Raw genomic sequence first — 16,189 nt, forward strand, 5'->3', positions numbered from 1 at the left:
TCATAGAATGGCAGATGTCCTAAACAGCACACTGGCCTCAGAATCAGCTCTTAAGACATTTGGATCTGGCTAAAAAGTCCATGAGAGCATTTTGGGCATGGAGAGCCAAGACATTGTGGCAAAAAAAAAAAAAAAAAACACAAACAAACCAAAACCCTAAATGAAAGATCTCTGTGAGTGAGATCCCAGCAGAATGAATGGGCCACCAAAGAAGGAGGTACCTTTCTCTGAAGGGAGGAGAGAACTTCCACTTTGATTATGGCCTTGTCTAAATAAGATCGGAATTGGTAAACTCAAGGGGCTTCCATAGCCTTGGCAGATCATGACAAGAGCCTCGGGTGATTACTGACGTCATAAATCAGAGTGTCAATTGTTAAATCAACAACAGGAGTCACTGCACTTACTCCCCATGTAGGATCTCTGTCCTTAATGTGTTGTACTATGAGAATTAATGGTATAACTAGTCTTCAAACAGTACTTTATACTTCGTGTGTCTGGGTACAAACTGTTGAAATCTTTACTTAGTATATACTAAATTGATCTTTTGTATATAAAGATAATGAAAATGAATGTTGATGAAGAATGGGATGGGAGAGGGAGTGGGAGATGGGATTGTTGTGGGTGGGAGGGTGGTTATGGGGGGAAAAATCCGCTATAATCCAAAAGTTGTACTTTGGAAATTTATATTTATTAAATAAAAGTTAAAAAAATAAATAAAATTACATAGTGGTGATGGTTACGCTAGTTTGTGAATATAATCAAACCCACTGAATTGTACACTTTAAATGGTGAATTTTGTGGTGTGCAAATTATATCTAAAGTAAGCTATAAAAAGCTTGCAGATAAAATTTATTTTTTTTAACTTTTATTTAATGAATATAAATTTCCAGTGTACAGCTTATGGATTACAATGGCTTCCCCCTCCCATAACTTCCCTCCCACCCACAACCCTCCCCTCTCCCGCTCCCTCTCCCCTTCCATTCACATCAAGATTCATTTTCAATTCTCTTTATATACAGAAGATCAATTTAGTATAAAGATTTCAACAGTTTGCACCCACATACAAACACAAAGTGAAACATACTGTTTGAGTACTAGTTATAGCATTAAATCACAATGTACAGCACATTAAGGACAGAGATCCCACATGAGGAGCAAGTGCACAGTGGCTCCTATTGTTGACCCAACAAATTGACACTCTAGTTTATGGCGCCAGTAACCACCCTAGGCTGTCATCATGAGTTGCCAAGGCTATGGAAGCCTTCCAAGTTTGCCGACTCTGATCATATTTAGACAAGGTCATAAAAGACAGGGTGAGGATAGTAACCAATGATCCTAAGAGTGGCATTTACCAGGTTTGAACAATTATACAGCATTAAGTGGGGAAGAGGACCATCAGTACACACAGGTTGGGAGTAGAGCCATTGGTGGTAGAGTAGAGGTTATGATTACAAAGGAATGAGGCCCAAGTGTGCTAGACAGGGTCTAGAACAAAGGACAGAGTCATTACTAGATGTGCTAAGAAAGGTGCTGTCTAAGCTACAATTAAGTTTTCTGATTGAGAGGCAAATAGAACCTCACAGAAGGGGCTTGATAATAATCTGTTGGGCTTTAGGCCTTGTAAGTTAAGAGGCCCAGACCTATCTATCTCTTCACATGGGGTATATCCTAAGGGAGGTGTGAACCTGCTAGGGGAAGGCACTCTGTTGACTTTCATTACTTGGCTGGCCTGGGAGGAGAGCTGGCCATTAAAGGCAGGGGGCATCTCTAACAAGAAATTTACAGTTCTGCCTGCAATGTTGCTGACCCTACTTGACCATACCCTCAGCTGCAGTGGTCACTTTGGAAGTTGGGCTGAGTGAAGGGCTTTTCAGCTTAGAGCCAATAAGATCTGTGGCTCTGACCTGGGCATCCTTCGACTCCAGGGCAGGTCCATTTCCAGTGATCCAACTCTTGGCAGAGCTGCCAGGGCTCTTCACAAGCTGACTTCTGCTGAAGCCCAGGCTTACCACATTGAAAGCCACTGCAGTGGACTGGCCTGTTGGGTCTCCTTGAGGGCAGATCACTGTACAGATCAGCCAGTAATAGGCCTGCCACCCATTGCTTCTGATGCCTCGCTTTCTTTTCCTCCTGGTTTGTGTTAAAGCAGACCAGAGGATGCAAGTCAAGGGAGTGCCCGTATCCCATCTCTAATCTTCGGTGGCCTGAACTACAAGTCTATAGTCACAGGCATGTTCTGTAGTAGTTTTCCTAAGGTAGACAATGCCCATGAGGAAAATTATATTCTCACTTTAAAACTTTCTTTCCCTTTGGTCTGAAAGGGAGGTTTTTTCTACTTACTGTATACTTTGCTGATGGCGAAGTGAATCTAGCTATGAGATTATTATTTAAGTTCTTATTTTGGTTATGCTATTACAGAAAAATGTTAGCCATCTCTTTTATAAGGTCTAAAGATTAAATTGTGCGTCCTACAGATTCCTTCATAATAGAATTAGTTTCCTACCTTGAAGAGAATAGAGAAATGAAAGAACAAGTTGGGCTTAGAATAGAGAAATGAGGGAGCAAGTCCTAGATCGCTTGCTGACAATAGCAATATCGCATGAATACTTAGCAAACCGTTTCAACCATTAGATAACAACTTAAGAAAACATTTACCAGAAGGTCCAATGCCTTCTATAAATTTTAAGAATCATGTATTTGAAAACACCTCTTAAATATCTAACATGGTGTAGTTTGTTTAGCCAGTAAACTTAAGCACAACCATATAAAATGTTTTTAGTTTCTTTCTACTAACATGTTTAAAACATATGATACACAGATTCAGGTCCCACAAATTAAAATGTATCTTTGATTGATTTTAGCAGCTTAAATTTATGGACAATCTTATCTATAAGCCATTTAAAATAAAACTCTTAATAAAATTTCCTATGTGGACATACAATATGTACACACATATAACATAGCATAATAGACCAATATAGCAATTTTAATAATAGCTTTTAAAATCTTTAACTCTTTTTTGTAGATTGCCAATTGATTTGAATTGCTTTTTGTTTTTAGATTACTTTAACACATTGCTTTAACAGAGCATCAGAGTTTAATTCTATGTCAAAGAGAAATTGAGCTTCCTATGATCTTTTGCTGTGAGGTTTCCTTCCTTTACCTTCTTTCATATTGGTGACCATGTTTCTGTGTTTCTGTGTGTAACACATCTTTAAGCATCTTTTGCAGGGCAGGATGAGTGGCAACAAATTCTTTCAGTTTCTGTTTGCTATGAAAAGTCTTAATTTCACCTTCATTCACAAATGAGAGCTTTGCAGGATATAATATTCTGGGCTGTCAGTTTTTCTCTCTTAGCACCTGGGCTATGTCTCGCCATTCCCTTCTAGCTTGTAGGGTTTCTGATGAGAAGTCTGCTGTGAGTCTAATTGGAGATCCTCTGAGAGTAATCTGACGTTTCTCTCTTGCACATTTTAGAATCTTTTCTTTATGTTTCACTGTGGTGAGTTTGATTACAATGTGTCGTGGTGAGGATCTCTTTTGGTCATGTTTATTAGGGGTTCTATAAGCTTCCTGTACTAAGATGCCTCTGTCCTTCTCCAAACCTGGGAAATTTTCTGCTAGTATCTCACTGAAAATGCCTTCTAATCCTTTCTTCCTCTCCATGCCTTCAGGAACTCCTAGAACCTGAATATTAGGTTTTTTAATAGTATCCTGTAGATTCCCGACAATATTTTTTAGATTTCTAATTTCCTGTTCTTTTCTTTGGTTTGCCTTTTTCCTTTCCTGTTCTCTGTCTTCTAAGTCTGATATTCTCTCGTCTGCTTCGCCCATTCTGTTTTTAAGGCTCTCTAATGTGTTTGTCATTTGATCTATTGAGTTCTTCATTTCATTGTGGTTTTTTGTCACTATCACAGTTTCATGTTCTACTAGTTGTTTCATTTCCTTTTGATTCCTCCTTAATATTTCATTTTCACGAGAGAGATTTTCTATCTTGTCCATTAAGGATTTCTGTAGTTCAAGAATTTGTTTCTGAGAACTTCTTAATGTTCTTATCAATTTTTTGAGATCCGCTTCTTGCATTTCTTCGATCTCTTCATCTTCATAATCTTGAATTGGGGTGTCTTTTTCATTTGGGGGCATCATAGTTTCTTCCTTGTTCTTGTTAGCTTGGTTTTTGCGTTTGTTGTTTGGCATGTTGGAGATATTTGGTTTCTTCACTGTGGTGTTTTTTCTTGTTACACTATGGCTCTATATTAAGTGGACTGTCTGCTTTCAGTGGAGCCTTAGAGGCTTGAGATGAGTGTGGACTGAGAGCTGTGTTTGGTTCCTCAGTGTTGAGGGTGTGTCAAAGATGACACTCCCAGGTTAGGCGTGGTAAATCTCTTTCTTTTTTTTTTTTTTTTTATTCAAAAGGGAAGTAATTCCGCACAGCTGAACGTAATTGGAGGTAGTTAACAGGCGAATGATATACCCACAGGAGCCAGAGATAGGAAGCTCTTTCCCAAGGACCACACAGGGAATCTCTGCTGCCCTCAGTGTGGGCTCCAATTCTCCTGCAGTCTCCCACTGGGTTGCCAAGTTAGATGCTAATCTCCTGTTATTTCACCCCTCCCCCCAGAGTCAGGTTTTTCTGCTAGGCTCAGGGCCAGTGCAGACCTGAGGTCGCCCTGCTTATGACGTATGTCCAAAATGGCGCCTGCTCTTTGTCTTGTTAGCCTTTGAGGGGTGAGCGGAGAGAGAGAAACTCGTGTCCGTATCGGTCACTTTTTTTTTTTTCCTCTCTCCCTTCTAGTTAGCCTGGTGAACTTTTCCCCACGGAGTTTCAAGCCTTGTTCCCTCTAGCCTCCTCTTTCTGCTTGCCCGCTGGTGTCTCAGGCTATTGAGGTTCGGCTCACCTCGCGTTCCAGCGCTGGTGCGTTGAGTCTGCCGCTGGTGTCCCGAACTTGGGCTTCCACGCTCTCCACGCAGGTCCACTGTGAATCACTAGTTCCGGAAGAGTTTCCGCTGCTGTTTCTTCCCCTACTCTTCCTTGACCCTGCAGTATCTCCACTTTTATTAACCTGTGTGTCTTGCTGAACTATCAATGTGCTCCCTTCCTATTCCGCCATCTTGCCACTCCAGCTTGCAGATAAAATTTAAAAACAATCTTTTGTAGTCACTAAGAAGAATCTACACAGTAAATGTTTTTATATGCAAAAACAAGCTGGTTAAATTTCAAGGCACTCCTATACAGCAAGACTTTTAATTGTTGCAGTTGTGCTATTGTAGTAGATACAGTTCCTGACTCATGTGACTTGAACAATATTCATGAAAAAGTAGTATTAAAATGTCAAAAACAATTTTAGATATTTATCCCTATCATATGCTAAATATTATTATTATTATTATTTTATTATTATTTTTGACAGGCAGAGTGGACAGTGAGAGAGAGAGAGAGAAAGGTCACCCTCCAATGGCCACCATGCTGGTGTGTTGCGGCCGGCGCACCGCGCTGATCCGAAGGTAGGAGCCAGGTGCTTATCCTGGTCTCCCATGGGGCGCAGGGCCCAAGCACTTGGGCCATCCTCCACTGCACTCCCGGGTCATAGCAGAGGGCTGGCCTGGAAGAGGGGCAACCGGGACAGAATCGGTGCCCGACCGGGACTAGAACCTGGTGTGCCGGCGCCGCAAGGCGGAGGATTAGCCTGTTGAGCCACGGCGCCGGCCCTGTATTTCCTTCTTAACACAACTTTTGCTGCATCCCATAAGTTTTGGTATGTTACATTGTCATCTTCATTCATTTCCAGGAATTTTCTGATTTCCCTTTTGACTTCTTCAAAGACCCACTGTTCATTCAGGAGTGTGTTGTTCAATCTCATGTGTTGGCATATTACTTAGAGTTTCTTAAGTTGTTAATTTCCAGTTTCATTCCATTGTGGTCAGAAAATATACATGGTATAATTTCAATTTTTTTTTTATTTATTGAGACTTACTTTATGATCTACCTTATTGTCTATCCTAGAGAAAGCTCCATGTACTGATGAAAAGAATGCATATTCTTCAGTTGTGGAGTGAAATGCTCTGTAAATCATTTAGGTACATTTGGTCTATAATGTAGACTAGCTCTGTTGTTTCATTGTTGATTTTCTGCCTTAGTGATCTGTTCATTGATGAAATGGGGTGTTGAAGTCCCCCATTATTATTGTATTGGAGTCTGTGTCTCCCTTTAGACCCATTAACATTTGTTTTAAATAGCCAGGCACCTTGGCATTTGGTGCATGTGGATTTACTATTGTCATATCTTCCTGTTGAATTGATCCGTTAATTATTACATAATGCTCTTCTTTGTTTCTTTTAATAGTTTTTTTGTTAAACTCTATTTTGTCTGATATTAGGATGGCTACACCAGTTCTTTTCTGCTTTCTATTATAATGGAATATCTATTTCCATCTTTTCACTTTGAGTCTGCATGTATCTCTTTTGTAGAGGTGTATTTCTTGTAGACAGTGAACAGTTGGGTCTTGTTTTTTAATCTATTTAGTCAGTCCATATCTTTGAATTGGAGAATTTAGGCCATTTACAATCAAGATTATTATTGATAAGTAGTGATTTGGTCCTACCATTTTTTATTTATGTATGTGACAGGTAGAGTTATAGACAGTGAGAGAGAGACACAGAGAAAAAGGTTCTCCCTCCGTTGGCTCACTCCCCAAATGGCTGCAATGGCTGGCACTGTGCTGATCTGAAGTCAGGAGCCAGGCGCCTCCTCCCAGTCTCCCATGTTGGTGCAGGGACTCAAGCATTCCAATGCCCTCCCGGGCCAGAGCAGAGAGCTGGACTGGAAGAGGAGCAACCAGGACCGGAACCAGCACCCACGTGGGATGCCTATGCCACAGGCAGAGGACCAACCAAGTGAGCCATGGTGCCAGCCCCAGTCCTACCATTTTTTCCATAAAGATTCCTGTTGTTCACTTTGAATTTCTTTTGTACTTTTACTAGGAGATTTTCTGCCTTTACATTCCTTCACAATGATGACTATTGTTCTGTGTTTCTGTGTGTAGCACATCCTTAAGAATCATTTGTTATGCTGGACAAGTGGTGAAAAATTCTTTCAATTTCTGTTTGTTTTGGATGGTCTTTATATAGCTTTAATTTATAAACGAGAGCTTCACTGGGTATAGTATTCTGGGTTGAATACACTTTAGGAGTTGGACTATGTCTCTCCTAGCCTGTAGGGTTTCTACAGCTGTTAGTTTGATTGGAGAATCCTCTGAAGGTAATCTGGCATTTCGCTTGTGCACATTTTGGAATCTTCTCTTTATGGTTTCTTTACCTTTGAAAGTTTGACTATAATGTGTTATGGTGAAAATCTTTTCTGATCATGTCTGTTAGGAGTTCTATGTGCTTCCTGTACTTTGATGTCCTTTTCTTTCTCCATTTAAGGGAAGTTTTCTGCTATTATATCACTGAATAAGCCTTCTTTTTTATTTTTATTTTTTAGATTTATTTTATTTATCTGAAAGACAGAGTTATATAGAGAGGGGTCTTTATTCTGTTGGTTCACTCCCCAATTGGCCGCAACGGCCAGAGCCCCGCGCCGATCCGAAGCCAGGAGATTCTTCCGGGTCTCCCACACAGGTGCAGGGGCCCAAGGACTTGGGCCATCTTGTACTGTTATCCCAGGCCATACCAGAGAGCTGGATCGGAAGAGGAGCAGCTGGGACTAGAACCAGCGCCCATATGGGATGCCGGTGCTTCAGGCCAGGGCTTTAACCCGTTGCACCACAGTACCAGCCCCATAAACCTTCTATTCCATTCTCTCTTTTTACACTTTCAGGAACTCCTAAGACACGTATGTTTGGTTGTTTGATAGAATCCCATAAATCTTGAACACTAGTTTCGTTTTTCTAATTTTGTCTTTTTTTGTCTGAGGTGCTTCCAAGGATTTGTTTTCTAACTTGAATATTGTTTCTTCTGCCTCACCAAGTCTGTTTTTGAGGCTGCACTGTATTTTCTGTTGACATATTGAATTATTCATTTCTTTTTTTATAGAAAGCTTTTATTTAATAAATATAAATTTCATAAGTACAACTTTTGGATTATAGCAGTTCTTCCCCACTCTCGTAGCCACCCTCCCTCCCTCCAAACCATCACACCTCCTACTCCTCCTCCCATCCCTTTCTTCATTAAGATTCATTTTTAATTATCTTTATATACAGAAGATCAACTCTATACTAAGTAAAGATTTCAACAATTTGCACTCACACAGACACACACAGTATAAAGTACTGTTTGAAGACTAGTTTTACCGTTACTTCTCATAGTACAACACATTAAAGACAGAGGTCCTACATGGGGAGCAAGTGCATAGATACTCCTGTTGTTGATTTAACAATTGACACTCTGATTTATGATGTCAGTAATCACCAAGGCTCTTGCCATGAGCTGCAAAGGCTGTGGAAGCCTCTTGAGTCCACAAACTCTGACATTATTTAGACAAGGCCGTAATCAAAGTGGAAGTTCTCTGCTCCCTTCAGAGAAAGGTACCTCCTTCTTTGATGGCCCTTTCTTTCCACTGGGATCTCATTCACAGAGATCTTTAATTTAGGTAATTTTTTTGTCACCGTGTCTTGGCTTTCCATGCCCAAAATGCTCTCATGGGCTTTCTAGCCAGATTCAAATACCTTAAGGGCTGATTCTGAGGCCAGAGTACTGTTTAGGGCATTTGTCATTCTATGATTCTGCTGTGTGGCCTGCTTCCCATGTTGGATCATTCTCTCCTTTTTGAATCATTCATCTCTAATATTTCAGTTTGATTTCTCTTCAATGACTCAATCTTTCGACAAAATTTTTCATCCATATCATGTATGGCTTTCTTTATCTTGTGAATTTTTTTCTGAATAATTTTATGATTATTCTTTTTAATTCATTTTCATGAATTTTGTGTCTCTTCATGTTCACATTCTAATATTGAAGTGTTTTGTGTTCTTTTGGTGGAGTCATGTTGTCTTCCTTCTTCTTGTTTCTTGTGTTTCTACATTTATTTTTAGGCATTTGTAGAAACTCTTGTTTTCTCCTCTGATGGGTTTTATCTTTGATCGTTTCTGTGGCTTAGGGGACTGTGTACCCCTGCAGTGGATATCCAGAGCTGTGTGCTGGGTGGGGCCAGGGAGTTCTAGTCAGCGCTCAAGTGTGAGGTGAGAATCTAGGGTGACTCCTAAGTTAGGCATGGTAGATCTCCTCTTTTGTCAGCAGGGGGGATGGTATGATCACAGCTGTTGGTGTAATCACAACCTCACCTCCTCTCTTTCAAAGTGACAAAGGCCCAGGGTTAGCCCACAGTGGGTACAGCTCCCACCCATGCAGGTGCATGAACCACAGAAAGGTTCTGTGTGGTCCTCAGTGTGAGCCTGGACCATCTGCAGTGACACACCCAGGCAGTCATGGAGCTCTGAGCCTCTGAAGCCAGACACAGTGATTGCCCGGAGACCCAGCTTCACTCTGTGCCCTATTGTGCAGCGACAGAATTCCCACAGTCACAGCACGCTAGGCTTCCACAGCCACAGGGTTCAGAGGATCCACTCAGCCCCACGAGCCTGCCCTGTCCACAGAGAGAGCAGAACATTCTCAGAGCCAGCTGCCCGTGGCTGCTGCACTGTAGCTGTTTGAGCCCTGGAGCCTGTGATAGTCTGAGTGGATGGGAGCACCTCACAGTCCTAAGTGGGTGCCCAGTCCCCTGCCAAACCTCTCAGCCAGATTCAGAGTCAGTGGGGAGTGTGGGGTTTTTCCTCTGGTAAAATCCCCTGATCACGTATGTACAAAGGAGCTGCTACAGCCTCTACTGGCATTAAAGTGGCGCTTTCTTCCTGCTGGTTGTTGGACACCCTTAAGGGGAAGTGGGGAGAAAGAAATGTGCTTTTTGGGCCGACGCCATGCTCACTTGGCTAATCCTCTGCCTTTGGCACTGGCATCCCATATGGGCACTGGTTCTAGTCCTGGTTGCCCCTCTTCCAGTCCAGCTCTCTGCTGTGGCCCAGGAAGGCAGTGGAGGATGGCCCAAGTGCTTGGGCCCTGTGCCCGCATGGGAGACCAGGAGAAGCACCTGGCTCCTGCCTTCGGATCAGCGCGGTGCGCCGGCTGTAGCTGCCATTTGGGGAGTGAACCAACAGAAGGAAGACCTTTCTCTCTCTCTCTCACTGTCTTTAACTCTACATGTCAAATAAAAAAATGTGCTTTTTCTTCACTGGATTAGCTGGGTACCATGCTTCCCGGTGGGACGTAAGGCTGAACTCAAAATCAGTGTAGTCTGCAAGGTTCTCTCTCAGGCAGTATCAGCAGGGGCACCGGCTGCTGCAGTCTGCTCTCGCCTTGCTTTCAGAACCTGGTGTCTCCTCCAGCCCCCCGCTGCAGGAGTCGTGGGTGGTGTCCCGTCTCGCTGCTGCGTGTCCGCACTTTCCACACTGCTCCACAGAGTCTCTCTTCTTTCTGTAGAATTTCCACTGCAGATTTCTCTCCAATTCTCCCCTGGGAATGCACTTCCAAAACTTTTCTTCTGTTAGTTCCCCTGTTCAGAAACCACACATCTTTTTCCTGTTCTGCCCTCTTGGAGTCTCCACTTTTTTTCTTTTAAGTACGAAAGAATGTGGTTTCATTTTGCAGGGTCATGCAAATATCTCCGTATCAGTTATGTAAAAAGGTTTGTGGCAGGTAATCTCAGATGGTATGCATGTTCTCAGGAGAATTAAAGCAGTACATTTAGGAAGCAAGTTATAGGCCTGTTTGTGTAACATTGGAACAGCAAATTTTCATCCTCCAATGCTAGATCCAATAGAGCCAACTAATGTGAAAGTATAGCTTAGAACGTGGTGGCTGCGTTTTGAGAGAGAGCATCCCAAGAGTGAATTTTAAGAGGCAAAACTGGAGTGTCAATTGACATGATGCCACTCTGTCACATTTGTTTGGCTCAATTGTACACAAGTCTAGCTCAGATTTGAGAGGAGGGGAAATATATTCTGCCTCTTGATATAGGGAATGTGTCAATAGATTTATTTCAATCTTTAATGGGTCACACGTATCAACAGAAATCAGAAGCAGAGCACCATATAACTAATTCCAATTTTAAGCAAATCTCTACTGATAATTTTTCTTAAGCCTTACACTCAAAATGTGCAGTGCACTCATTTTAAAGTTTTGAAATTGAAGGTTTTCCTTGAAATTTTTGTTAAAAACAAATCATAAAAGCAGTCTGTAGAAAGACCTGAGAGGAATCAGATTTGAACATAAATAATAAAAAGTAATGTTTCCTCTTAACGAGGAATTTTGAAAACTGATATTACTGTGCATTATGCATATTTGTTAAACATGTAAGAAAAGTAATCCCTTTAACAATTACAGTTCTTTTTTTTTTTTTTTTTTTTTTTTTTGACAGAGTGGACAGTGAGAGAGAGAGACAGAGAGAAAGGTCTTCCTTTACCGTTGGTTCACTCTCCAATGGCCACTGCGGCCAGTGCACCACGCTGATCCGAAGCCAGGAGCCAGGTGCTTCTCCTGGTCTCCCATGCGGGTGCAGGGCCCAAGCACTTGGGCCATCCTCCACTGCCCTCTCGGGCCACAGCAGAGAGCTGGACCGGAAGAGGGGCAACTGGGACAGAATCCGGTGCCCCGACCGGGACTAGAACCCAGTGTGCCAGCGCCGCAGGCGGAGGATTAGCCTATTGAGCCACGGCGCCAGCCAACACATGAAGATGTTGGATGAAGACATGAAGACGTTGGATGCCCTGGGAAATGGCTTCTTCGACGCTAGGCTTGAACACAAGTATGTTGTTTTTATTTCCTCTTTAAGAGATGCTGTTCTTATTGTGGCATTAAATCTGGATCTTGTGGGTTTGTTCTTTGTTTTGTTTGTTTCTGGTCTATTCAGCTGGTCTGTATCTTTTAATTTATATTCATGGTAACATGTTCCTATCATTTAAAAATTTCTTACTGATTTTGAATATCCTTTCTTCTAAAAAATGTTGAATGTTTCTTTTTTACTTTCATGTGATTTTGTGATGATAGTTGTCTTATTTTATTTTATTTTTTTATTTTTATTTTGACAGGCAGAGTGGACAGTAGAGGGAGACAGAGAGAAAGGTCTTCCTTTTTGCCGTTGGTTCACCCTCCAGTGGCCGCCGCGGTAGGCGCGCTGCAGCCGGCGCACCGCACTGTTCCGATGGCAGGAGCCAGGTGCTTCTCCTGGTCTCCCATGGGGTACAGGGCCCAAGGACTTGGGCCATCCTCCACTGCACTCCCTGGCCACAGCAGAGAGCTGGCCTGGAAGAGGGGCAACCGGGACAGAATCCGGTGCCCCGACCTGGACTAGAACCCAGTGTGCCGGCACCGCAAGGCGGAGGATTAGCCTAGTGAGCCGTGGCGCCAGCCAGTTGTCTTTTATTTTTTTAGATTTATTTATTTGAAAGGCAAGTTAGAGGGAGAGAGAGGTAGAAAGAGGTCTTCCATCTTCTGGTTCACTCCCCAAATGGCTGCAATATCTGGGGCAAGGCCAGGTTGAAGCCAGGAGCCAGGATCATCTTCTGGGTCTTCCCCATGGGTGCAGGGACCCAAGTACTTGGGCCATTTTTTGCTGCCTTTTCAGGTACATTAGCAGGATGCTGGATCAGAAAAGGAGAAGCCAGCCTACAGGCTCTACTGGAATTAACAGGGACATGACTTTTGAAGATAATTTGGTTTGTGGATAGCAGTTCAAATTGGTGTCTCTGTGGGGAGATGATTCACTGTGTCTTACTGAGCTACAGTCTTGCTCTGACTCCTGTTTTTTCTCTTAAAGATTCAATGAAAGGCATGTAATAGAAATGAATAGCACAAGGAAGGGAGGCTGACTTACTGAAGCTAAGAAAGGGTATGCGAGTTTGGAATGAGGATAGAGTCATAGTGCTCGTTGGGTGGTTATTTAAGTGTCAATGAAAAACTTAAGTGTATACAAGAAGCACATACTTGGAGCATTGTTTATGTCACTGTATCCATATCCAAGTGCCTGGTTCAAGTCCTGGCTACTCTATTTCCCAACCAACTTCCTGCTAATGCACACTCTGGGAGGCAGCAAGTGATAGCTTTAGTACTAGATCCTTGCCGCCCACATGGGAGACCTGGATTGAGTTCTAGACTCCTGACTTCAGCCTTGCCCAACCCTAGCAGTTTTGGACATTTGGTGAATGAATTGTGATGAAAGATTGTCTTTCTTGCTCTCTCTCTCTCACTCTCTACCTTTCTTTTTTTTTTTTTTTTTTTTGACAGGCAGAGTGGACAGTGAGAGAGAGAGAGACAGAGAGAAAGGTCTTCCTTTGCCGTTGTTTCACCCTCCAATGGCCGCCGCGGTAGCGCGCTGCGGCCGGCGCACTGCGCTGTTCCGATGGCAGGAGCCAGGTGCTTCTCCTGGTCTCCCATGGGGTGCAGAGCCCAAGGACTTGGGCCATCCTCCACTGCACTCCCTGGCCACAGCAGAGAGCTGGCCTGGAAGAGGGGCAACCGGGACAGGATCGGTGCCCCGACCGGGACTAGAACCTGGTGTGCCGGCGCCGCAAGGCGGAGGATTAGCCTGTTGAGCCACGGCGCCGGCCTCTACCTTTCAAATAAAATGAAAATAAGTTTTTTATTTGAAATGGAATGTGTATATATTTAATACCTTTATTTAGATAGCCTAATAAAGTTAGTACACATGTTAGGTGGCTCAGTACTGAGCAATAGGAAGGATACAATCCTAGCTTTCTCATATCAAATCTTCTTCTTATTATTGAGCTCCTTTCTGCTTCTTCTGAGGCTCATTGGTTCTCTAACTGGTGTGTACCTGACACACTTCATGTGTGTTGGAATCGCCCAGAGGGCCTGGTCAAATGGTTAGTTCAGCACCAGCCCTGGAGTCTCTGATTTAGCAGTCTTGAAATTTAGATTTTGAGAATTTGCCTTTCCAATACCATCCCAGCTGCTGCTCTATTTGCTATTCTTTGGAGCACACTTTGAGGTCCCTGATGTCCTGAAAATTCTTTCCTGAATCTCCTTCACTTTTTGTCATATGTGTTATATTAAAAACCAGTCTCTCTTCTTTTTTACATTGATTAAATTTATAAAGGAGCATCTTTTCATAGTATATACTCCCCCCCCCAAGAAACCTTTTATTTAAGGAATGCAAACTTCATGCATTTCATAAGTATAACTTTAGGAATATAGTGATTCTTCCCAGCATACCCACCCTCCCACCCCTTCCCCTCCTCCCTTTCCCATTCCCAGTCCCATTCTCCACTAAGATCCATTTTTTAAATTAACTTTATACACAGAAGAACAAGTCTATAAGAAGTAAAGAGTTCAACAGTTTGCATGGAAAAAAAAAAACCACCAAAAAAACTGTTCCTCAACAGTGGAGATAAGGGCTGTTCAAAGTTATTGCATCTTGAAGTTAATTTCACTTTTTTTTTAGAAACTTAATTAACTTTAAAGAAGCACCCCAAAATGATGCATCTTTTGTGAGCATTTAGAAGTAATTTTAATACAATTCTTTGAGGACAGAGATCCTACATGGGAAGTTAGTGCACAGTGACTCTTGTTGTTAACAAGTGTTAACAGTTAATACTCTTTTTTTTTTTTTTTTTTGACAGGCAGAGTGGACAGAGAGAGAGAGACAGAGAGAAAGGTCTTCCTTTTGCCGTTGGTTCACCCTCCAATGGCCGCCGCGGTAGCACGCTGCGGCCGGCGCACCGCGCTGTTCCGATGGCAGGAGCCAGGTGCTTCTCCTGGTCTCCCATGGGGTGCAGAGCCCAAACACTTGGGCTATCCTCCACTGCACTCCCTGGCCACAGCAGAGAGCTGGCCTGGAAGAGGGGCAACCGGGACAGGATCGGTGCCCCGACCGGGACTAGAACCCGGTGTGCCGGCGCCGCAAGGCGGAGGATTAGCCTGTTGAGCCACGGCGCCGGCCAGTTAATACTCTTATATGATGTCAGTGATCACCTGAGGCTCTTGACGTGAGCTGCCTAAGCTATGGAAGCCTTCTGAATCCACAAATTCTGTCAGTATTTAGACAAGCCATAAGCAAAGTAGAAGTTCTCTCCTCCTTTCAGAGAAAAGTACCTCCTTCTTTGTTAACTACTTCTTTTCACTGGGGTCTCACCCACCGAAGTCCTTCATGTAGGATATTTTTTGCCACAGTGTCTTGACTTTCCATGCCTGAAATGTTCTCATGGGCTTTTTAGCCACATCTGAATGCCTTAAGGGCTGATTCTGAGGCCAGAGTGCTATTTAAAGTGATTGTCATTCTAAGGGTCAGCTGTGTGGACTGCTTCCAATGTTGGAGCATTCACTCCTTTTAAATTCTGTCTATTAGCTGGCGCCATGGCTCAACAGGCTAATCCTCCACCTAGTGGCGCCGGCACACTAGGTTCTAGTCCCGGTCGGGGCGCCGGATTCTGTCCCCGTTGCCCCTCTTCCAGGCCAGCTCTCTGCTATGGCCCAGGAGTGCAGTGGAGGATGGCCCAAGTTCTTGGGCCCTGCACCCCATGGGAGACCAGGAAGAAGCACCTGGCTCCTGCCTTTGGATCAGCGTGGTGCGCCGGCCGCAGCGCGCCAGCCACGGTGGCCATTGGAGGGTGAACAATGGCAAAGGAAGACCTTTCTCTCTCTCTCTCTCACTCACTGTCCACTCTGCCTGTCAAAAATAAATAAATAAAAAATTTTTAAAAATTCTGTCTATTATTATTATCAGATACTTAATTCTATCCATATGATCATTTTAACACTTAAGATGATATTTTTACCACCCAGCTTAAGGGGATTTGAGGTCCCATGGAAAGTTTTTAAACTGTACCCTTAGAAGTAAGTCCATTGAAATGTATGCAAAACTATACAGCATTACAGTTAGAAACTTCATACACTTCATAATTACAATTTTAGGGACATGGTGATTCTTCCCACCGTGCCCACCTTCCCACCCATTCTCCCACCCCCTTCCTCTTCCCTCTCATTCCCATTCTTATTCTTTACTGAGATCTATTTTCTTTTTTTCTTTTTCTTTTTTTTTTTTTTGACAGGCAGAGTGGACAGTGAGGGAGAGAGAGACAGAGAGAAAGGTCTTCCTTTTTGCCGTTGGTTCACCCTCCAATGGCCGCCGCGGCTGGCGCACCGCGCTGATCCGATGGCAGGAGCCAGGTGCTTCTCCAGG

General features: G+C 43.2%; 1 long non-coding RNA gene across 4 annotated transcripts in view; it reads left to right on the forward strand.

The window, feature by feature from the left end:
• The first annotated feature begins 11,741 nt into the window (after window positions 1-11,741).
• Window positions 11,742-16,189, forward strand: part of LOC133775331 (uncharacterized) — a 48,294-nt gene continuing 43,846 nt past the window's right edge. For all 4 annotated transcript variants that reach the window (XR_009868221.1, XR_009868220.1, XR_009868222.1 and 1 more), the window contains exon 1: window positions 11,742-11,797. This is a non-coding gene — a long non-coding RNA (uncharacterized LOC133775331). The remainder of the gene's footprint in view (window positions 11,798-16,189) is intronic.

The sequence above is a fragment of the Lepus europaeus genome, chromosome 16 (assembly GCF_033115175.1).
Source record: "Lepus europaeus isolate LE1 chromosome 16, mLepTim1.pri, whole genome shotgun sequence".
Classification (NCBI taxonomy): domain Eukaryota; kingdom Metazoa; phylum Chordata; class Mammalia; order Lagomorpha; family Leporidae; genus Lepus; species Lepus europaeus.